Genomic DNA, 25,956 nt, shown 5'->3' with positions numbered 1-25,956 from the left:
GCCCGAGCCAAGTGAACACTACAGCCCCACTCACTCCACATCACAGTGTGGAACTGGATTTAGGGCTGCCACAACTGGGGAGAAAGCTCAGCCATGGGATGCAGAGGTGACTAGGTCCCAGGACAGCCTCTGAGTGGGGCAGACCTGGCCATTGTTGGTGCTCACTCAAGCAGTGCATCAGAAGGAGCCCAGAACTCTGACGGCAGCTGGTCCATCACAGCTGTCTGATATACTCCAAGAGGCCATGTGGGCGTTACCTGCCCTATGGTGTAGCTCCACAGCAAGGCAGGGGCAGTGGAGGGTTGGGGCACTGATTGGCTCCGAGGGAGAAAGGTGATTTGCACCTAAGACTGCTTCTGAGCAGAGCAAGGGAAACAACTGTGGGCACCTGCATAGACAGCACATTGGAGACAGTTTGGACCTCTGTCTGTAGCCAACATGAGCTGAAAACCTGTATAGGCCTGCCTACCTTGCTTCACCACTCCCCTACTCTGGGGAAAAGGTCCCAGTGCTGGGAGAGGGTGAAACACACACTTCGAGGGAACAGAGTCTGGCCTGACTCTGGGGGCTTCTGCTCCAGCAACTTGGGATCAGACACAGCCCCTGATAGGCTTCACAGAGGAATTTACCAAACATAAATGGAGAACTAATACCTTTTCTTCTGAAACTATTCCAAAAAATCTAAGAGGATGAAACACTCCTAAATTCATTCTATGAGGCCAACATTATCCTGATACCAAAACCAGAGAAAGATAATACCAAAAAAAGAAGAAAGAAAGAAAAAGAAAATCACAGGCCAATACTTTGTTGAATATATAGGGAATAAATTCCTTAACAAAGCATTAGCAAACTAAATCCATCAATATATAAAAAGTATTATACACCATGATCAAGCAGGATTTATTCCAGGAGATGCAAGGATATTTCAATATTCACACATTAATCAATGTGATATACCACATTAACAAAAGGAAGGATAAAAATTATGTGATCATCTCAATTGATGCAGAAAAAGAATTTGAGAAAACTCAACATCCATTCATGATAAAAACTCTCATCAAAGTTGGGTACAGAGAGAACATATCTCAACATAATAAAAGCCATTTATGACAAGTCCACATCTAACATCATACTTAATGGTGAAAAGCTAAAAGCTTTTCTTCTAAAATCAGGAACAAGACAAGGATGCCCACTCTTGCCACTTCCAAATAACACAGTATTGGAAGTCCTAGCCACATCAATCAGTCAAGAAAAAAAAAAAATGGCATGCAAATTAGAACAGCAGAAGTAAAGCTGTCACTATTTGCAGATGACATGATACTATATATAGAAAACCCTAAAGTCTCCACCAGAAAATGATTCAAACTAATAAATGAATTCAGTAAAGTTGCAGTATTCAAAATTATATATACAGAATATATACAGAATATACAGAAATCTGTTGCTTTTCTATACACTAATAATGAACTATCAGAAAGAGAAATCAAGAAAACTATCCCATTTAAAAATTGCTTCAGAAAGAATAAAATATCTAGGAATAAAATTAACTGAGGAGGTAAAAGATCTATACTCTGAAAACTGTAAAACACTGATGAATGAAATTGAAGATGATACAAAGAAATAGAAGGATATCCCTTTCCAAAGATATCTTTCAGGCTCTTAGATTGGAGGAATTAGTATCGTTAAAATGGCCATACTACGCAAAGCAATCTACAGATTTAATGCAATCCCTAGCAAAATACCCATGATGTTTTTCACAGAACTAGAAGAAAAATTCCTAAAATTTATATGGAACTACAAAACCCCCCAAATTCCCAAAGCAATCTTGAGAAAAAAAGAACAAACCTGAAGGTATCACACTTCCTGTCTTCAGACTGTATTACAAAGCTACAGTAATCAAAACAGCATGGTACTGGCACAAAATCAGACACACAGATCAATAGAACAGAATGCACAGCCCAGAAATAAACCCACACACCTATGGCCAATTGATCTATGACAAAGAAGGCACAAATATACAATGAAGGAAAGACAATCTCTTCAATAAGTGGTGCTGGGAAAACTGGACAGCCACATGTAAAAAAATGACATTAGGACATTTCCTCACACCATATACAAAATAAACTCAAAAGACCTAAATGTAAGATCAAAACCCATAAAACTCCTTGGATAAAACAGGCAGCACCCTCTTTGACATAAATTGTACCAATTTATGGATTTTTGGATCAATCTGCTGAGGCAAAGAAAACAAAAGCAAAAATAAACAAATGGGACCTAATTAAACTTAAAAGCTTTTTCACAGCAAAGGAAACCATCGACAAAATGAAAAGACAACCTACTGAATCTGGGAAAATATTTGCAAATAATATGACTGAAAAGGTGTTAATATCCGAAAATATATAAACAACTCATACATCTCAATATAAAAAAATATACAAATAAAAAACAACCTGATTTTTAAAAATGTGCAGAAGAACTGAATAGATATTTTTCCAAAGAGCACACACAGACGGTCATCGGGCACATGAAAAGATGTTCAACATAGCTAGTCATCAAAGAAACTCAAATCAAAACCGCAATAATATATCACCTCAAACCTATCAGAATGGCCATTATCAAAAAGACCACAAATGACAAATGGAGTAAAAGGGAGCCCTAGTACACTGTTGGTGGGAATGTAAATTGATATAGCCACTATGGAAAAACAGTGTGGAGGTTCCTCATAAAACTAAAAATACAACTACCATATGATCCAGCAATTCAAGTCCTGAGTATATATCTGAAACAAAACAAAACATTAATTTGAAAAGATACATGTACCTCAGCATTCATAGCAGCACTCTTTACCATAGCCAAGATGTGTAATCAACCCAAGTATCCATCAACAGAGAAATGGATAAAGAAGATGTGGTATATATATATATATATACATATACATATATATATTGGGTTGGCCAAAAAGTGCCTTCGGTTTTTAAGTAAAAATAAAGACACATCTTTCATTTTCACCAAGAACTTTATTGAATAACGTATTCACCCTTTTGTTCCACTACCTTCTGCCTTTTTTCAGGCAACTTCATAATTCCACCATCGCAAAACTTTTTATCTTTTTGAGCAAAGAACTGGTCCAGGTGCCTTTTACAGTCTTCCAGGGAATTGAAATTTTTTTCCATTAAGAGAATTTTGTAAAGACCTAAATAAATGGAAATCCAAAGGTGCCATGTCTGGTGAATACAGCGGATGAATCAGAACTTCCCAGACAAGCTGTAACAGTTTGCCTGATCAACAAAGAAACATGAGGTCTTGCGTTATCCTGATGGAAGATTATGTGTTTTCTGTTGACTAATTCCGGACGCTTTTCATCATGTGCTGCAATCAGGTCGAATTGGGAGCAGTACCTGTTGGAATTAATTGTTTGGTTTTCCGGAAGGAGCTCATAATAGAGGACTCCCTACCAATCCCACCGTATACAAAACATCACCTTCTTTGGATGAAGACTGGCCTTTGGTGTGGTTGGTGGTGGTTCATTTCTCTTGCCCCATGATCTCTTCTGTTCCACATTATTGTACAGTATGCACTTTTCATCGCCTGTCACAATTTGTTTTAAAAACGGAATGTTTTCATTACGTTTAAGTTGAGAATAGCATGTGGAAATACAGTCAAAAAGGTTTTTTTCACTTAACTTATGTGGAACCCAAACATCAAAGTGATGAACATAACCAAGCTGGTGCAAATGATTTTCAACACTTGATTTGGATATTCTGAGTATGTCGGCTGTCTCCCATGTGGTATAACGTTGATTGTTCTCAATTAATGTCTCAATTTGATCGCTATCAACTTCAACTGGTCTACCCGACCATGGATCATTGCCCAGCGAGAAATCTCCAGCACAAAACTTCGGAAACCACTTTTGACATGTTCGATCAGTCACAGCACCTTCTCCATACACTGCACAAATCATTTTCTTGCGTTTCAGTTGCATTTTTACCTTCCTTGAAATAACAAAGCATAATATGCCGAAGATGTTGCTTTTTCCTTCCATCTTCGATATTAAAATGGCTACACAAAAATTCACCAATTTTTATGTCTTTTTTAAAAATGCACACTGATATGACAGCTATCACATACAATCTATCAAAATTGTTTCCAATGAAGTTAAAGACAACTAAGTGCTACTAGAGCCATCTTACAGAAAGAACTGAACAAACCTCTTGGCCAACCCAATACATATATGTGGTATATATATACATACATATATAATGGTGATATATATATATATAGACACACACACACACACACACACACATATATATACACACATATAACAATGGAATATTACTCAGCCATAAACAATGAAATTCTGCCATTTGCAGCAATGTGGATGGACCTAGCTTAGTGAAATGCTTTGTGAAATGTTAAAATAAGACAAATGCTGTATGATATCACTTATATGTGGAATCTAAAAGATAAAACAGACAAATGTATATAGTGAAACAGAAACAGACTCACATATGTAGAAAACAAACTAGTGGTTTCCAGTGGGAGAGGGAGCTGGGGAGGAGCAAGAGAGGAGTATGGGATTAAGAGATATGATCTACTATGTATAAAATAGATAACCAACAAGAATACATTGTACAATGCAGGGAATTATAGCCTTTATTTTATAATAACCTTTAATGGAGTATAATCTATAAAAATACTGAATCACTATGCTGTATACCTGAAACTAATATAATATCATAAATCAAGTATAATTCAAATAAAATAAAATGGTGATGTTATCAACTGTGAAATACATAACAATTTAAAAAAATACAAAAATACAAAAAAATAAAATAAATAAATTTGTCTTCCATTTTTGTTCAATGTGACTAACACTATAATAAATATCCTGCACAAATATCAAAAGAAAAAAGAAAAAAAAGGGAGTTTAATATTTGAAGTTCCTTACCTTCAGCTGTTGATAGAGGAAACGAACCAAATATATTCACTTATGGATAACTGTCAGTACCTCAAGGAATTCATAACCATCCATAGGTGTTTCTGACCTTCCTTAAACCAAGACTTTAAGAACCCGCAACCTATATGAAGAAAATTTGGTAATATTCTCATTTAGCTACTGCATATTTCACTCGCTTTTAACCACTACAGAACAAATTCAAAGGTGCATGTTTTCGGTTCTCATGGAGTAGAAGTTGGGTTTTTTCCCCAATGTTTTTTTTTTATTAAAATTTTCAAAAATACAGAAAAGTTGAAATAATTTTACAGTGAACACCCTTATATCCACTTACATGGGGGTATTTAAAAAAAAAACTGTGAAGTGTGCCATCTATTTTTTTTTTATGTAAGTAATATCACTGAAAGAGAAAGATGTATGTTCACAGACATTTAAGTATATCTGGCAACTGGGCATAGAGTTCAACAAAATTATAAAAAACTATTTAAATTAAAGGAAGATGGAGAGAAATTTATTAGCAACATATAGTTTAGCTATGGATGGATCCATATTACTGATGGTAGAATGATTCAAGTACAATTTCAAATAGTATTCAGTTGAAATCAGCCATCACTGAGATATTGAGAAAAAAAGAAGCAAAACATTTTTAGGTCTTATCAAATTCTGGCAAAATGGGGATAGAACAGTGCCAATGAATTTAGCTGCAAATTATGTTTTAATGCGGTGTTTTCCCAAGTATAGGAGGTATATCACTAGTAGTATTGGCTTCTACAATAAATAATTATAAAATGGGTGTATATGAAGAAAAATCAGGCAAATAATAGTATATATGTAACACAGCCTGGTTGAAATTATACAGATAGCTGTCAAATGCCTAAAGTAAGAGAAATATTGTTTTAACGGTAGTTAGCAAACATTATTTTGAAAAATCCAATGAGAAGATATTACACATGATAAAATCCTTCAAAGAGTTATAGGTACTACCCTTCTCTACTTACTAAAAACTGATTTCCATGCTTCTCTTGTCTAAAACTTAAATATGTTCCCACAGATTTTGTTCCCAAATGAAAACTCTAAAGATGACCAGGAGTCCCATTTCCTTGAGAACACTCCATCTATCGAATGGACTATTTTTATTAATCAACAGGAGTGGGGCAAAGTATTTTAATTCCTTCCCTAACTCAATGCAAGTCTATAATTTGAAAATCTTCTTCTATAATATAAATACAATAAATTACCATCGCAAACTGATAGTGTGATTTCTAAGCCATAAAAACAGCAGGTGGATAAATACAGGCTGTGATTGCTTAGAATATAAAGTTAGTACTGTATCACTGAAAGTCTTAAATTATTGGCACTTCACTCCCATGCAGACGATAGGAGTAAATTTCCTCATCTATCATCAAGCTGCAGTAGTCTTTATAAGAAATGTAGACTCTAGGATAGGTGATTGGTGTCATCATATTCTGCAATATGAACCATTTGAAGACAGACTTTCTTGGCGAATGAGTTGAACAAAAGATTAAATTCAACCGGAGTTTTGAATGTTCATTTTATTCTAGCATTTTTATACAGTTTAAACATTCAGATTTCCTCCCCACCTACCTCCTCCCTTTTGCTTTTATAATCTTCTCAATCTCTCAATCTCAATCCCTCTCTCTCTCTCTCTCTCTCTCTCACACATACACATGACACATGAGAGAAAAAACGTTTCCAAAATCCATTTGTTTCAATAACTGAATTATTACAATGTTCTGCCATCTGATTTTACTAAACTCTGTTGGTGAAATAATAAATAGATTTCTATGTGAAATTTCAAGCCACTTCAAATAGTTTCCTTTTATACATTTGATTGTATTGATAGATCTTCAATCTTTATAATATTGCAGTGCTTATACTAGAATAATTAAGGCCCATCTTTTTATTATGGAGAGGCTATTTGGAGTTAATTACAAGTATCTTAGAGACAGAGACCATGATCACACTTTCTTCTCCTTGCATATATTTTGCTACTGCCTAGCAGGCCCAAGGATCAAAGTAAAGGCCATAGTCTTCTAACCCATATAGAGGAACTTATATTTTTAATGCTTCTAACAATTTTTAGTGTTTCATACTACATTTAAAAATTTAATTTTTAATCTAATCCCCCAGCCAGGATCATATTAACCCCTAGCACCATGATGTGGATGCTAATGGACCATGGCTAATGGACCAGAGTTTAAGTAGCCCTACAATTATCCTGCTCAACATAGATTGAGTCTGTGTAATAGAAAGGAATGTAACATTAACAGAAAGATTTGGATATTTAAGAAAAATCTGGAACTAAGAGGTAAATAATCATTGTATATTCACGGTAATTTTAGTTTCAATAGTGACCAGAGATCAAGAGTTCTATTAGGGTTGCAAGAACATCCATTACAATCATATAGATCAGATGTCATTTTTAGTTGGACCAAAAAAAAAAGTTCCAATCAAAATATTTTAGGCTTCAGGTAAATATTTTAAAATAATATAATTCAGTAAGAGTCATCTGAAATTTTCTATACCCACATAGGACATGAAACCTGTTAGAATGACTAAACAATTTCCCTATTTGGGAATCCGTAATTAGAGACCCTTATTCCAATTCAATTTGATGAACAGAGAAAGGGAGTTTAATTTAATATTAAATAAAACAAATCTTCTCCTCAAATTCCATGTCCATCTAATTTGTTCTTTTAAATGACAGAGTAGTCTAGCAGGAAAAAAGCGAAATTCATTTCGTTCTGAGTTTTGGTCAAGCCAATGATCTTTATTTTGTAAAATGTTCAGATAAAACTAGGAGGGAAAGTCAATTTATTATCTTCTTGTTCCCAAATACCCAATTATCCAAAACATCGGATAGAAATTTCCTCTGTTTTCCATGACCAAACCCACCAAGTCCATTACAGACTTTATCACTCTACTTGAGATCCGGATCTAATTTTATCTTACTCCCTTGGGAATCTGACCCCAGTGACTGACTATATTCATCCTTTCACTTACCTGCATTTCAAACTCTTCTTTTCTACCACATTCTTTCTATCAACATGTAAGCAATTTCAAAAGTCTCTTTTGGTCTTAAAAAAATCTTCCCTTGAAACCCTTCCCCTGGTTTTTCCTCCTTTCTCTCTGCAACTCCCTCTGACTCTCCTTCTGCTGATGTATCTACTTCCTGACCCTTAAATGTTGGTGCTCTTCAAGAAAGATTCTTTACTTTCTTCTCTTCTTCCTTCATATTCTTTCCATAGGTGATCTCCTTGATGTCCATGCTTTCATTATCCACTTACATATCGACATATTTCAAGTACGTGTCTCTGATGTTCTTTCAGATTGGTATCCCAGAGGCAGACCCCAGAACAAGAACTTGAATGTAAGTAGTTTATTTTGGAAATGACCACAGGAAACCCAGTCAAGGAGTGGGGAATTGAGAAAACGGAGGGAGCCAATCCAAGCTGGGTTATCAGCCAGCTTCCTCTGTGAGCTAGTGGAATTCGATCCATTGGGAAACTCTGGGACACAGTGTAGAGGAGCTGGGGACAAGCAGGTCCAACTCTGTAAAGTCCCCAGACCCCTTAAAGAATGTTGCTTTCACAAGTGTTTTTTTTTTTCCTGTCTGAATGTAAGTTACGTTGATATACGGAGTGACTTGAATATGTTGTATTACTGTCTTTCCTTCAGTGGAGATGTAGTGTGTGTGTGTGTGTGTGTGTGTGTGTGTGTGTGTGTGTATTTGATTCAAATTGGCTTAAAAGAGTGTATTACCCTATCTTAAGGGAAGAGGAGAGACTAGTACTTACTGGATTTCAATAATATAGATGATGTGATGATGGTTAAAGTAATATGTGGCACAAGGCTTATCAGACAGATCTAACACTTTTTGAAACTATAATGGGAACTTACTGCTCCCCCCTTTCAACAGGCTGCCTATCTGCTTTGCTTATCTGAGAACAAATCCCTGGCTTTTGTCCATCCCCTTGTCTCTTGTTTCCTAGGCAGCAAATCTTTTTACACAATTCCATAGCTTTTTCTCTTCTGAATGATCTTCCCAGAGCATTTTGTCACCATGCCTCCATATACTAAGTCCCTTGGCCAGAGGCAACTGAGTGCCCACATATTACCCCCTCGTGCAGCTAGAGCTGTGAAATCAGTAAAAATAATAACAATGGGTGGGAGACACCAGGGCATATGTAGGAGATAATAATACTGTGACTCTAAGCATAAAGTAGATAGTACGGGAAGCCTGAAAGATCATGCCATAGACTAACAAGGGATAGTATCATTCTACCCCCCAAAAGATCATAGCCACACACTAATCCAGGAGGCAGGGCAGTTTTTTGCTTATGGGGGTCAGCTGTACTACCAAACTGCTTATGTGAGAACCCCAGCTCTAGCAGTTTGCTGGATTAATTTTCCTTCCTGAAAATAAAAATAATGATGGAAACTACTTCATAGTGTTTTTATATAGATTAAATGAAGAATGGAAAAACAACAAAGTCCTACACTATAGCACAGGGAACTATATTCAATATCCTGTGATAAACCATAATGGAAAAGGATATAAAAAGGAATGTATATATATGTATAACTGAATCACTTTGCTGTACAGCAGAAATTAACACAACATTGTAAATCAACTATACTTCAATTAAAAAGTAAATAGGTTAAATGAGATGTTCCTTATAAATCATCAATCACAGCGCCCAGCATATAGTGAACACTCGATCAGTGTAGGCTGTTGTCAATTAATAGCTCCAGCCAGCATCTGCCAGCCATGATTTTCTCCCAAGCACATGTCCTGTAAGTGACTGACACTGAAGCATCTGCTCTGATGTCCTTCATCCGGCAAAAAATGTGTAAAAAGACGGGCTCTGTTAGACATCCAAATATGTCTCGTCAGCTTCTTCCAAGTCCCTGTTTAAACCTCTCCTATGTTCAGTCCCAAAAGCTACGGGGAGCCTGTCTTCCCTCTCCTTGGTAGGATCTAATATACACGGCAGTTGGCTTTGTGGAACCCTCTTTCCAAAGAGGAATGTAGAATTGCTTTTTGAGATTTTTTTGTTTTGTTTTAATTAAATGCCATCCTGCATGCCTTGATATATTCAGTCCCCTGGTAACTCCTCTCTCATCTTACACACATCTCCCTTTGGTCCTAACATCACCATCATATATGCCTGGGGAATGAGGTCCAAGGGCAACACAAGCTCTACGCCCCACATCATACATACCTGTGAGCTGCAGATCCAGACAAGAGATGTGCATCCCTGAATCCCTGGGTCCCTTTCACATCTACTCACTATTTGGTTATAGCAGAGAACACACCCACTCCCTGCAAAGAGTTGAACCCCTGATAGGAGTCATAACATGCGGTGAATCTCAACTAGAAACAGAACTTTCAAATTTTAAATAAAAGGGAGATTCTTCTCCTCTCATTGATTTATTTAGGTTAGCAATTTTCTTATTGAGTGTTAGATTCCCTAAGTGTATACCCAAGGCTCTGAGCTCTTACTTCTAAAATTAAATATCATCAATGAAAGCAGAAATCTGCTATTAGCAATTTGAATAGTGCTGTTTAAGTAACAATATTCAACTTTGCTTTCAATGAGCCATGTAAATGTTCTTTTACTAAGGGATAAGTATAATATTTATAAGTATACACAGAAATATACATATACATGCACACACACACACACACATGTACGTGCATTGCTTAACCATAGGTGGACCTTCGTCAGGCAATACATCACCTCTGAAACCTCGGCCCCTTCGGGGTGTAAATGCAGGAGTTGGGCACTGCAGGTACTCCCCGCTGTGAGTTATGGCTTATATAATAATTTGCTCAGCTGAGTAGCAGTCTAATGATTTGCAATCAGCAATGCTTTCTCCTGATTCAGCTGATGTCTCAGCTTCTTCACAGTATTCATTAAGTAATTTTTTTGTTATTTATGTTCCACTCCTGTACTTTATTTTCTAGCACTGTGGTTCGCATGTAGGAAATCCCTGACGGCTAAGTTTAATCACCACGGAGAGACTCAGTTCATTACCTATTTGTTTATGTTTTGTTCTTTGAAAACTGCCTGGAACCGAACCACGCATTCTAGCCAATCTGTTGTGTTATTGTTGTTATTGTGGTTGTTGCGAAGTGGCCAGGGTGAAAGGGCTCCAGGATCAAAGCAGCGGCAGCGAGGGGCAAGGAGGTGAGGTGAAGATCAGATTAGCAGCCAGACGGGAGAAGTGAAGAACTGAAAGAAAGTAATCTATCTCAGTAGGTTTTGAACCTATCTGTTCAGGATGGACAAAAGGCATCACTAGGGACTAGTAAACAGCTGGTGAAAGGAAGCGATGCTGTAGATATTAGACATAAGCCCCAGCCTGACTTTTTTAAAAAAATTTTCTTATTGAAGTATAGTTGATTTACAAGGTTGTGTTAATTTCTGCTGTACAGCAAAGTGATTCAGTTATACATAATATATACATTCTTTTTCATATTCTTTTCTATTATGGTTTGTCACAGGGTACTGAATACAGTTCCCTGTGCTATACAGCAGGACCTTGTTGTTTATCTTTTATATAATAATTTGGATCTGCTAATCTCAAGCTACCAATCCTTCCCACTCCCACCCACCCCCCTCCTTGGCAACCACTAGTCTGTTCTCTATGTCTGTGAATCTGTTTCTGTTTCATAGATAAGTTCATTTTATTAGATTCCACATATAAGTGATATCATATGGTATTTGTCTTTCTCAGTCTGACTTCACTTAGTATGATGGTCTCTAGGTCCATCCATGTTTCTGCAAATGGCATTATTTCATTCTTTTTTTTATGGCTGAGCAATATTCCATTGTATGTATGTACAACATCTTCTTTATCCATTCATCTGTCAATGGACATTTAGGTTGTTTCCATGTCTTGGCTATTATAAATAGTGTTGCTGTGAACATAGGGATGCAAGTATCTTTTTAAATTACAGTTTTCTCCAGATATATGCCCTGGAGTGGGACTGCTGGATCATATGAAACTCTATTTTTAGTTTTTTGAGGAACCTCCATACTGTTTTCCTCAGTGCCCAGCCTGACTCTTATACGGAAGTAACAGCCAAAGAAATGGCATTTATGGGGAAATCATGTTTCCAAGTTATATGAAAGTAGATCAGACTCATTTCTCAAATGAACATGCTTTATTTTCTCATGACTCTTGGATTTGGGACATGCTGCTGCCTTTTCAATGCTTTCACTTTCTTTCAGTTATTCATCTGGGGATCATAAGAATACTACTGAACTTGGCACACAGTAAATCCTTAATAAATGTTAGCTATTGTTATTCCTGGCTATATGCTAAACATTTTTTTTTTTTGCCAGAATTCAGAAAGAGCTTCCACCAACCCAATGTGAGCTGCAAATATGTCTACCTGTGTTATTTAAGAGGCTTTGCCATTAATAAGTTCGTTCATTTTTTTTTTGTTTTGCTGGAAGATGAGTTTGAACTGATTTTAGTGTGTGGGGGGTACTGGAAAATTGAATATTTTACAAATATTTCACCATGTTATTTAAAGCCAAACCTTATTGGTGACAAATAGCCAATAATTTAATGTCCCAATATTTATTAGAACCACAATCTACATTTTATTAACTCTTTTGTCAAAAGAATCTCCAGGGGTAATTCTATTACCTTAACTCTCCTGAATCACCAGATAGCAACAAAACCAAGAGGAGCAGTCAAACAGTAGCCCACTCCATTAGAAATCCTCAGAAGATACTGACCAACTTGCCTTTAAAAATACTACCTGGAGTTCATTTGTCTTCCTGGGCAGTTCAGTTTTCCATCCTGACCTTGCAAAAATGTTAAAATATCCAGAACCTATGCTTCATCTCTCACCCATTTCAAAATTACATCTTTGCTTTTGGTCTAACATCGGAATTTTTTCCCAAGCATCTCCCTGTGTTGCTTTGTCTCACAGCAGGTACACATGCTAATAGCCACTGCTGTTGCTGATACCATCACTTTTCACCTTATTGCTTTGATTTGTTACTGTTTTGAGTTAAATTTGGAATCCATTGTTTATTCCATTGCATACTAATGAGGCTTTCTGCCTCAAAGTTGTGTGGCACTCCCCTATTTTTCCAATGTTAGTTGTATAAAGGTGGTTTATATTAGCTGATTTTGTATACAATGACTTCTCTCTCTCTCTCTCTCTTTCTCTCTCCTTGTGTTTTTAACTTTCTGCCTCTACAACTAAAGAACATTTAAAAAAAAAATTGAAAGCATGCTCTCAGAATTTTCACCTTATCATTATATTTTCTAGGAAGTACTATGTTCATTATCAAACATTTTTATTTAGCATGAACAGAGTTCTAGTCACTAGGCCAAGTGTTTGGGAATCTGTGGGTGAAAAAATTATAGCTTATGCTGCTGAAGAGCTAACATTTCAACAGAGATGTAGTTAAGAAAATGGACACTTATTCTACAATGGGATAAATCATATAAGGCTGAGTTGAGGTGCAATGCACAAAAAGAGGAAGCCTCACTCCTTGGGTAAGTCAGGGAAGACTTCACAGTGATACTGACGTGATTTTTGAAAGAGGAATACGAGTTGGCCAAATAGACACAAGACTGCAGGTGAAGACATTGCTAAGGAAGCAGCTGGGCCAAAGGCAAAGAGATAAAAGAAAATGGGGCACATGTGGGGAATTATAAGTAGTTGGTGTGGATAGTCTATGAGTTGAGCAATATTAAATTAAGCTAGGAAGTTTAGAGACTGATCATAAAGAATGTTGTACTTAATCCTACAAAGACTAGAGTTTCATCTGTAAGTTGAACACCAGAAGACTCACTTGGGGAGAAAATTAAAATATGTATTTCCAGAACCGACTTCCCCCCAAATTCTAGTTCAGTAGCCTGAGGTGGGCACTGGGATTCTGCATTAAAAAAAAAAAAATCCCTCTATGTGATTTTTGGACCACAGCACAAGTGAAATCTTTAGAAGAAATCTGAGCAAACAAAGTAGTTACATAATCAGAATTTCATGTTGAATACTTTGGTAATATTATAGTGAATGCCAAAACAACTATTTGGTCAAGTCATTAAAACTACTTATCAGAGCAGTAAAAATATTTGCCAAACTTATTGGCCAGTTCAGTCTGAAAGGTGACCCAACGGTCTGACTTCGAACAATTTTAAAGTGTTTCTTTGAGCTTATAATTCTACAGAATAGTGTTATTGTGTGCTTTTGGACTTCCTTCAGTGACACAACTCAGTCTTCAAGTTTTGGTGGTTTACGTTCCAGAGATTATACTTGGGTGACCTTCAGGTTTTGTAGCCTCCATATTGGCGTTAACTAAAATGAAGCATTCAACATTGGAAATGGTATGCTTCCACTTCTATTGGTAATGATGCAAGTGACTCTGTAAAACATATGCAAACAAGCTGGTAAGCTGGAAAAACCAAGAGCTTTTTCTAGTTGTAGCTGATTTTTGAAAATTCTCTCTGGTCTGACCTCATGCAATTGTGTCTTTGTTAAATTGTTTATGTTACATCTATCTGCTAGTGTTCTTAGTACCTCACTGCATATCCCAAGCACTTAAATCTTTCCATGCTATCAAAGGTTTATTCCATGCAAATTGGAGATAAAAAATGTGATTTATTTATTAACTAAGAGTGTTCATCTCAGCACATATAGACTCTGAGTGTTATAATTAATCTTTGACCTAGAGTAGGACTCTCAAAGTTTGAAATCAAGACCCCAGTCCTGGGTTCCTTAAGACTCTTTCAGAGGCTCTGCATCATCCTTTCTCTTCCAGCTACATATCTGTGCAAGGCTGGATTTTCTTCGTATATTTCAACAAAGACAACATATTCATCAGACTGACTGTTGAAGCTGATATGAGAATTCAGTGGTCTTCTATTAAGCCAAATATTGAAGAGATTTGTAAAAGTGTGAAACAATGCCATTAATTATTTCATTTGGGAAATGTAATTATTTTTCATAAAATATGTTATGTGATATACTGTTTATTGCTATTTTAAGTAAAATAACATAAATTTTTAAATTTTCTCAGTTTTTATTTCGAATATGGTAAATATTGATAGCTCTATTAGCCCACATAAATCAAAGATCCTCAGGGTTCTCTGTAATTTTAAGAGTGTAAGGGGTCTTGAGATGAAAAAGTTTGAGAAAGACTGGCTTATATAGAAAGGGGAAGATTCAAGAAAATGTAGTATGTTTGGTAGCATTCTTAGTTCATTTGAGAAATTTAATTTTGACTTGTTCTATATTGAATCAAATTCCCTAGACTTTACTTCTAAAGACTATAGCTAGTGTAAACGTAGAAAACATTTTTTTTTCCAACAGTAGCAGTAACTGGTAAAAATACAAGTTGATCAAAAAATGCCCAACCCTTAAAAAAATTGTTCTTTCCCTGCAGGAAATGCACGTGTGTGTGTGTGTGTGTGTGTGTGTGTGTGTGTGTGTGTGTGTGTGAAGGACAGAGAGATGAGACTGGAAGGGTTGGGACAGGGAAAAAATAGATTTCCCAAGTTCCCTACCAAATGGATGTTTTATTGCTCTATGTGACCATCCTAGGCCATGCGCCCCTTAAAGGCAATTCCTGCTCCATGCTCTTGTAAAATCTTTTCCAATATTGCTCCATATACTGCCTTCTAGATTTTCTTCTAAAAGAATATATTTGTTTTGTTTATGGTGGTTTTAGAAGATAAACTCTCTCTCTATATATACATATATATACACACACATATATATATGTACATATATCTTCTAACTTTTATTTTATTTCCATCTAACTTTTATTCTTTTTCCTGATCCAATATCTTACTTCTTAATATTCCTCTGCATCATTTCTCAGCTTTCACTGGAATTTGCTTTTCAATTTAAATGTGCAGATTTCATTAATACATTATTTTTTACTCAAGATTTTAGCTTGAGCGTTGAAATCCCCAAACTAGGTCCTTGTTAGGTTTTCTTGTTAGGAAATATGGGAATAAGATAGGTAATAGTTATTGAAAAATATAATTTACTCTCAGTTGATAGGGCAGGAAAACAATATCGCTGTGTCCCATCTTTGCCAGTGGAAGAGGGAGGGAGGTGATGATACAGCAGAATTAGGGCATAGTCAGGGGTCTAGCTCTAAAGTAGATGTCCTGCTTATTTGAGAACTTGGCAATAGCATATTTTAAGTAAATCCTAGCATCATCTTTTTAAATGAAAATATTCCTAAAGTGGTTATCATAATAGTTTACTAAAGCTTATTGTGAATGAGTGCCCTGCCTCCCTGAAAGGACCTGTGTACCAAAGGGGAAGGGAAAGCAAATGAACAAATGAAGAGCTGGGAGGGTGAGATGTGGAAAGGAGAAGGGTGGAAGTTGGGGTTCAAGACACAGTTCTGCCAACGCCAGTTTCCTGAACAGTAACACCTTAGAACGTCTTTGGAAAGAGAAGGCACCTTATTTGGGGAAAAGTTGAATTACTTGAAAAATTGAACAAGGATCAGGATGGTGATGCAAACTGACACCCAATGCTAGTCAACAGAATATTATAGGAGACATGGATCAATCATTCACTTCTTCACTCATTTATCATTTATCTATCTAACCACCCAACAATATTTGTATGCACATTTTATGTCCCAGGTGCAATGCTAGAGGCAAGAAAGAATGCAAAGTGATACTAAGAAATCAGACTTTGAACTTAAGTAGTTCACAATGTAATGACATTGCTTCCAGCAAATTGGGCAGAGAAATTAGAGTCCAGGATATAGAAGAAGTTTAAGAAATGGCAGAAGACTCCAAAGAGAATAAACCAAGGACCCAAGGGTCTAGAGAATTGAACTCTCTGGTGTCTGTTCTTCTGTACAGGTGATGGGAAGAAGGAAGATGCAGGGGGCATCAGTGAAGGTGTTGCCTCAAGGAAACTTTGCCAGTTGGCCTGGTGTGTGAAATCCAACCACCCCACTCTGTGGAAGTCATCCAACTCTGCTTCAGGTCTTAGTTGCGCAAGAACAAAAAGGGACAATGCCTTCTTTTAAACTATGCTTTGTTATTATAGAGCCCTGGTTAGAGGACAGGGAAAGGGAAGCAGTTACAAAGGCAAAAACAGAATCAAGTTATGCTGATGCTGAACTGACTTTAGTTTGATTGCATTGTAATCAGAGGCCATAGCGACGACATGATCATCTGTTCAGGGATCTTTTCTGCCCAGGAAGCATGCTTGACCTACCTGCAGGACAGGGGAAGAGTTAATGTCCCTAGAAGCAGGCCTTTAACCAGTGGCACGGAGTTGGTGAAAAATGTCCCAGCTTCTCGACACTTTAGTTGGAATGACTCTGAGGAATGTACTATATTGTCCACCAATTTTTCAGGAGGCTGACCTCCAGTTGTTGTTGGGTAAATGACTTGATACATCACTTTTACTAGCTTCCTTCCCTTCTCCAACTCACTTCCCCACTGTCCTACCAGGTTTCCTAGGACCACCTTCCAAAGAAACCACTCATACTTGAATGCTTATCTCAGAGGAACCCAAACCAGCACAGGAAGCATTTCTTGAACTTTTGCGTCCATATTCACCAATAATGTTTAAAAAGAACAGCCTAAATGTAAACTCTTTGGATCTTTCCTCAACATTCCCACAGTTAATTGTTCAACCATTTGTTTCTACAGTGTTGCACTTTGTTGTGGCAATTACTGTTATCTTAATTGGGTAACCCAGTTGGCCATTGTAGTGCCCCTGTTTGTTAACCTCTTGACAGGACTGATTCCATCCCCCATTCCTTATGCAGTAGAAAGGCCATTGATTTCCCCAAGGCTACCTTGATTTCCAGGGGGTTTATAATTTTACAATCTCTGACTCCAAGTTCCAGTGAAGGCTGAATTGTTTGTGGCTGTTCCTTTATCTCTACCCTGGCCTTAACCCATATCTGGAACTCAGACCAGTTACATGATTTCCACCAGAAAGGGAAAAAAAGCACCACTGATATTCATTCATTCAAAATTATTATTCTTGAAGATAAATGCTGTTTGAGACATCGTAAGAGGTTCTGCAGAAAATGAGTAAGACTGACAGGTTCCTGTGGTCAGACTTATTTATTTTTTTTTTTTTGAGGTACGCAGGCCCCTCACTGCTGTGGCCTCTCCCATTGCGGAGCACAGGCTCCAGACGCACAGGCTCAGCGGCCATGGCCCACGGGCCCAGCCGCTCCGCGGCATGTGGGATCTTCCCGGACTGGGGCACGAACCCATGTCCCATGCATCGGCAGGCGGACGCTCAACCACTGCACCACCAGGGAAGCCCGGTCAGACTTATTTTAAATGCTATGCCCTACCTCTGTTGGAGCAGTGTTATGACTAATTTAATTTTTTCCCGTTTATTTACTGACTTATTCATCACACATTTGTAAATATATACTATGTGTCAGGGACGTATTCTGGAGCTACAGCGATGAACTGTCCCTGCCCTCAAACAAGTATTGCGTCCAAAAAATATGAGGTACTCTGTCGTCATCAGAAAAGCCTGGGGTGAGGAGGGGCCCTCATTTTCCAACCTCTGCAGTTTAGGTATAGGCTGGCGGGTAGCAAACAGGTAGGATACGAATCCAGGCTACTAAGATACGGCTCAAGAAGTCCAGTGGATTCAGGACCAGGAAAAGGGCTATAAGGGTCACCCAAGTAGCAATGGTGCCCCTTCAAGGGAGGCTGGAAGATTAGGAAATAGGTGTATAGCCTGAGGATGAGTGGGTGGGTGCTAATCCAAACCGAATAAAATTCACACAGTCTTCTGAGAGCAGTTGCCAGAACAGAATGCTGAGTGACCCAGCAGCAGTGACCTGGTGGCTTTGATTTCTCAGTCCTAGTTATGAGTATATTCAGCCCATCATTTTTATTTTCAAAGGTTTGATTAAGACAACTGATTGTGGTATCATCAGAGCCAATATAACTGCTACAAGGAACTTATTGGCCATCCAGCTAATTGGATAATTTGGAATATACTTGAATAGGTCAAACCTGAGATACCCTGATTAGTGGTCTGTGGCTTTCCTATTCAAGTTGGAATCATCCTCCTCGCTCAGAAGAATGAATGTCCTTGTGCATAATAATGAGCTGGTTGATTTTCTCTTAACTGAGCTCATAGTGTAACTGGATCCCCTCATTTACTGGGAGTTGGCTCTTAGCTCCCCTTTCCTTTGGTTAGGAGACACCAGTACTTTAGCAGGCATTGTTTTTTGTTTCATGCATCTTGCTGTCTCTATGATACTGTATAAACTCACAGAAGAAACTTGAGATGGCTACAGTGGGTGTTCACCTTAAATTATATGGGGGTCAAGTCTTAACACATCTATCCTATTTTTCTTGTTGACACTTCTCCCCTCTATTTCTCTCTGTCTGCCCTCTACTTTGGGAAACTATATACACCTCAATGATTAACTTTCCCCTTCTCTTGCGGAGCATTCATACCTACCATTTCCCTCTTCATTTTTTCCCCTTTTCTTTCCTCTGGTAAATATTGAACTTACACATGTTGCCAGTTTTTAGTAACATTTGATGTTCAGTCACTATCTATATTATTTAAGTGCTTGGTTTCTTCTTATACAATAAATCCGTAGACACTCTACAGAGAATGACACTATGTAAAAATAAAGTAAAAAAAAAGAACTTTCAGAGATTCCTGTTACTTTATAGCAGTTTAAAAGTTAATTTCTTGTAACTTGTCAAACAATTAAAAGATACTTATGTGAGAGTATTTGAGAACATAAGGGAAATAATATGCTAGTTTATTTTAAATTTTAGTGAATGTAAGAATCACAGGGTAGCTTGTTAAAAATGCAACCTTCTATGCTTTTGCAACAGAAATACTAACTTAATAGATCTGCAGTGATCCCAAGTCTGAGTTTTTTAACAAGTTGTCCAGGTAACTCTTATATGATAAAGTATGAAAATCATTGCTGTAATTGATACAAAAAGCTATACTGTTTTGTTGCTTTGCCAAGATATCTATAAGTATCTATAAGTATCGAAGAGTATTTACAGAAATACCCTATACTAGACTACTGATTAGCACTTGCTGCATAAAAGCTCCAAAAGTTAACTCCTTATAACAATAAACCAAGTCTGTGAGTCACCTGGTGGGTCTTCTGGGCTGGGTTGGCTCGGCTGAGGCTGGATAACCTACAGTGGCCTTACTCTTACGTGTTGTGGTTGCCTTGAAGTCAGCTAGGGCAGCAGGGATGATTGGGACACATGTTTCTTACACAGAAGGGAAGCCAAGGCTTCTCCACGTGGCAGGGTCAGGGTTCCAAAGAGCAGCAAGAGATGGAAAGCCCCACTGCACACATATTTTTCAAGTCTCCAGTTTGGTAATGTTTGTATTGTCCCATTGGCCAAAGGAAGTCAAATAGCTAAGTCCCGAGTTAAGGTGGGAGGGAACTACCCAAGTGTGTTGATTCAGGAAGGTTAATTATTGCCGCTATTTTTGCAACAATATAATGTCCATGCTCAGCTGAAAATGTAGTTGACTACTGAGCATCTGCATGGTAGGCAAAAAACATTAACCTTGAAGATCGAATACCTGATTTAAACCTAACATTCACTTAGTAACTGGAAGATGGGTAAATCTTTCATCTTCTCAAAGTTTCACTTTCTTCTTCTATGAAATGTGAATAATACTACGAATAATACCTACCTCACAAGAGCTCTTCAGAGAATAATGAAATACTGGACATAAGAATATTCTGTAAACTGGAAATGCTATAAAATTCAAGGTATTTAGAGATGTACATGCTTAATATGACTAGTCTCCATCCCTTAACAATTATTAAAGTATTTGTTAAATCAGTGAACTTCCTGATATTTTTGTGACTTGACTACCCTCAGTCTAAGTCCGTCCTCAAAGTGCTGTTAGAATTATTTCCCTTAAAAAACAAAACTGTCATGTCATTCCACACTTCAGTAAATCTCTGACAGCTCTCCATTTGCTTACACAATAAAAGTAGAATCAGCATCTGAAGACTCCCCAAACTGAGCACATTTCCCTCCCTATGCAACCTCCTTGACTCCATTGAATTTTGATTATCCTCTTTGTATATCAGACCTTCATGATTTCAGGATAGATCCATTCTATTTCCCTCAAACCAGAATGTTCTTATCCTGCATCTTCACCTTGACGAACTTCTACTCATCTTTTAGTACCCACATCAAATATTCCTTCCTCATTCCACAAACATTTAGTGAACCAAGATTTCTCGACTCCTCCAATGTTAATTGCTCTACTTCTTTATTCCCAAAGGACTGTGTTAATATCACTAGCACTTATAATTATTATGTGTATGTTGTCTGTCTCCCCAACTAGACAATGAGCTACTCCAGTACCAGAAACCGCAAGTTCTCAGTATATAGTTTTGAGCAAAGAAATGATGAAAATTTGATTCCTTTGTCCCTTCCCTGGTTGGCCAGATGATGCTCTGATACTTCACTCACTGTATTCAGCCCCCTGGATTTCCCTTTGCCAATCCTGACTATAGACCAAACTACTTGTGTTCTTGACCGGTGGTCCATTCTCACATCTGAAAGCCAGTTACTTACATCTTTACCCTCAGGTAACCGACCAAAATTTTGAGCCACTGTGTTTCCTGATCTCTGATTGTTTCCTACTCCATCTGCGTCTTTCCTACTACCCTTGAAGTTATAGTGACACTACCCAAACGTGGTGATGATCCAGGGAATGGTGGAAGGACTGATTTTTTGTGGGTGTGCCTACCATAGAACTTATGAAAGAAATGTTTTCCTCTCAAATACAGTTAGAAACTATAAATCACATAGATTAAACAACTTAGCATCACATAGATAAATATGTGACATATGGGATATTAACCTGTTTTGTCTGACCAGAAAAGGAAGCTGCTCTGCTCTTTTAACTCTACCGCAATAGTTTGGCAGCATACGGGCTCAAGCTTCCTTTCAAAAGCCTCACATTCAGAAAAGCTAAAGCTACAGCTATGATTTGGGACCCAGTAAAGGTTTACACTTGCCTAGTTTGACTATGAATCTGTGACCTTACTCTCAAGAATAGATGTTAAAAAGTTGTAAATCAATTTAAAACAAAGCATCTAGGCAAAAAACCATGTGTTGGTGGTATTATATTAATAGTTATTTTGCCTCCCAAGTTTCTAGTTTATCCAATGTTTTGAGTAAATATCATATAAGAATAGAAGGGTCACTTCAAACAAAAATCTATACAAGTCTCTCTGCTTGGACTTGTAAGTTCAAGATTTTATCTCCCTTCTGGGCAAGAAGAAAACTTTCGTTTTCATTTTTACTAAAAATAATAATTATGGGTAAAATGATATACTTTAAAAGAATTGGCTCTCATTCCATCTTTGGAATTTCCCAACCCAGAAATCCTTTCTGTCTTGGCGAAATATGACATAATGGTTTGAGAGAAAGAGAAAAAAAAAAACAACACTTAAGTATCTGAGGCCAGAAGTTAATTGAATAAGACCTTGGATTCTGATGAGTTTGTGTTTTATGGTTGATTAACTTGTTTGAATACTCAAAAATGCTTAGGAAACCCAATTATCATGCCACTTAATTTGACTTACTGGCTGATTTCTGCTAGTTTCTGGATATCTTATTGACCAAAATTATATTTCCTACTATGACGTACAAGAGAGACTAAGTTTGTTTTGAAAGAAAAATTTAGGGTCAACATATGAATAATTGCCCCAAATCAGAAAGATTAAACTCTTAGATTCTTAGATCATAACATCAGAGTTTATAATTTCCAGCTACCAATTTCCTCCAGGCCCTAAGAACAGGATAGATAGTATGAGAAAATTAAGGCCCTAACATTTTTCGATAATTGACTTGTTTTCTACTAGTGTGGCTCCTACCACCTCGTTGTTGTCTTTTTATTTTGTTTAAAATAAAGACATAGATGCCAGCTGCCTGGTTACAAGTAAAGAGAGTAGAAGAGGTAATAACTGAAATCACGATATCTTATTCTGGGGCCTGCTAGTCACACTGTAAAAGACAACTCATCATTGGCAAGCATTGGCATTACTGGTTCTCTCTCTACCAAAAAAATACCAACTCATATGTTAGATGGCTACCTTAATTCAGTTTCTGGAGGGAGTCAAGAGAGGCGGTTAGTTAGACACAGGCCTCCTATTGAACTATTGAAAATTCCTATGTGATTGTTTACAATAGGATTTTTAATATAAGTTCCATAGATAAATTTTAGGAAGTCAGTGGACTTATACTATAATTGTTTGCAAAATTGTTTTTGCATTTTTCTGGTGAGAGGTTCCGTAAGATCTATCAGTCTCACAGAGCTCCGTGGCCCATAAAAAAAGTAAAAGAACAAATACTTTTACGTTCTTCAAACTTCTAGGCATGGATATTTTTCTGGGACACCAGGAAACTGTAAGGACCAGAAGGGTAACAGATAAAGCAGAAGAAGCATGAACCCTGACTTTTTGCCTACTGCAAATAAAGGCAACATGGACCATAACCTTCAAGCACAGAATTGTAGGAAACTGAATTGGCAGGTTGGCTGGAATGGAAGCAACTCTCATAATCCTCAGAGTTGCCATTCCCCAGATGAGTCATGCAGAACCCTATGTAAGGCGGCTCTTTGTGGTACCGAATATTTAGGAGCAGAGCACTGAAACCACTAAGTTCCTGTGATCTGTGGATTTACCCTGATTTGTGTCTTCTACAGATATTTAATTGAACAATTGCTCTATGCAAGATCTAATACCAGACACAAAAGATGCGTAGTAAATTAAACAGAAATTAGAAGAATAAGCAAGCCTTGATTCAGCCAAATTTGTAAGGGCATTAGACACGATGAAAACCCTTCGAGATTCTTTGTTTATCACAAATTCTTCCAAAGCCATAGAATTTTAGAGCTAGAAGAATCTTTGATAATCACCTGTCCCAGTCTTCTCATTTTACAGTAAAGAAATTAGTGCCTTGTTCAGGGTCGTTGAGTTGAGGTGACAATGCTTGGATTGAATCTTAGGTTTTCCTTCTTCTGGCCCATTCATCTTTCCAGGGTTTTAGATTGTGATTCCATGATCTGTCTATATTCCCTTTGATTTGCAGAATCAACCAATTCCAGAAATCCCTGCAGTCCCCCAAATACCTAGATGGCAACATACAACCCCTGGCACTCTTTCCTCTGATCATCAAGACTCCCATTCCACATACCAAGAAGGAAGGTAATTCAAACTTAATTGTCACATATACAAGATGACAAAAGATGGGATGTGATGAATTCAAAAGCTGGAATCATTTCAAAATTTAAACCCAGCCCTTGCTCAGAAACAGAAGCATCTCTAGCTCTTTAAAATCCCCGTCTCAACTGGTCCACTACCTCGTGATGTCATATACAGTTTGACGTTGTCTGGGCAACTTGGTAAACATACTGCTCCTCCATTGTTTAATTCCCTTCTCTGAGTGAGATCCTGAGGCAACCAGGCTTCATTAGTTCAGGTGCTAGCCTCAGGGAACTACTTGTTTTAATTAGAGGGATGAAATGGCATTTTAATTGTGCACGATGATTAATAAACACGCTGGGCTGCTGCATACTGATCTGCTGCTTGAGGAGCCCTCTCCCTCATTCCTGATATCTATATCCATTAACTGATTGTTACCCAGGTTGAACATTATCAAGCTCTTCCTCCAACCAAGCTGTACATTGTCTGTCCCCCAATTCTTCTGCTAATAACAGCTATAAGAGCAAAGTCCCATTGTTTTGTAGTAACAGGAAGACAAGACTAGAATGGAGAGAGCTTACAGAGTGGTGTACAGTCCATGTAATTTATTTCACTAACTTCTTTGTAAAAGGGTGGTAATAATAGTACCGACTTGGCAGGGTTTTGCGAAGATTGAGACAGTGCATGCAATGCACTTAGCTGAGTGCTGGTCCAGAGTAAGTTCTCTGAAAGTGCTAGCCGCCGTTATCATTAGTAGGGTTCCCGTTACCATCATTAACTTCATCCTCATCATCAACGTCATCACTCGCACCACAACCATCATCTTGGTCAAAATTAGACACTTAGAGTAGAAGTAGATTAGTCTCTTAGCGGGCATGATGCGCACTCTATCACATCTAACTCAGGAATAATGTTCTGAAGTGTGAAGGCTGGCCAGAGATTTTCCCCATTTCTCCTTTATGTAGTATGAGAATAGTCTGGAATGACTTATGGGAAATGTGCACAAAGAAACTCACGTATCTTAAAGGCTTAATCGCAGCTCCTCAGTAGCTAAATAAAATCCTAGGTTGGTATCTGAACTTCAATGAAAACAGAAACCAGAAAACTGGATTATAAAGTGACTTCCCCCATAAAGCTGTATGTGCTTGGGATTAATAATAGCTTTATTGGCCACTATTATTACTGGGTGAGTCTTTACAACATTATAGCTACTTTTCCTAATGCTGGCACTAGTAAATTGTTTTCCTTTGTGTCTCTTGGAAATTGTTCCTCAAGGTCATGTCTCTATATCCAAGTCATTTATTTACTTGATTTGGGGGGAATGAATCTTGATGCAACCCAGGGCAGCTGCCACTATTCACTATTTGTAAATGGCTGTTGTGACATTGGATATTACACAAGTGATCCCTTTCCTTAGCTTGAATTATTAATGATAGTATTTACAGAAACAGGTTAGGTGATCTTCTGATCTACTTATCCTTATATTTTGATATGCTGCCATAACTGGGCACCAGTACAATTCACTATATGCCCAAGAAGAGAAGAGCAGATATGACTGAGCCAGGTAGGAGCTAAATGTAGAAAATGCTTTCTATCCCCCCAAATGTTAAGGACTTTATGGAAACAAGTCTGTGACTCTGAAGATGTTTCTGGTACACAGAGTCATTACAGTTCAGTGAAGCAGATATGATTGATTACATAGGCCAAATTGTACTTTGCCTCCAGGGCAGTTCTAATTCTTGTTGTAACTCTTTAAGGGCA

The 25,956-nt window shown here is 37.5% G+C and overlaps 1 pseudogene; it reads right to left on the bottom strand.

Moving 5' to 3' along the window:
• LOC114900453 overlaps positions 1-25,072 on the bottom strand; it is a 98,036-nt pseudogene extending 72,964 nt beyond the window's left edge.
• Between the last annotated feature and the right edge of the window lie 884 nt (positions 25,073-25,956).

The sequence above is a fragment of the Monodon monoceros genome, unplaced genomic scaffold, assembly GCF_005190385.1.
Source record: "Monodon monoceros isolate NGI ecotype Baffin Bay Population unplaced genomic scaffold, NGI_Narwhal_1 Super_Scaffold_19, whole genome shotgun sequence".
Classification (NCBI taxonomy): domain Eukaryota; kingdom Metazoa; phylum Chordata; class Mammalia; order Artiodactyla; family Monodontidae; genus Monodon; species Monodon monoceros.
Note: the sequence above shows the minus strand (reverse complement) of the source record. Positions and strands in the feature narration are given on the sequence as shown.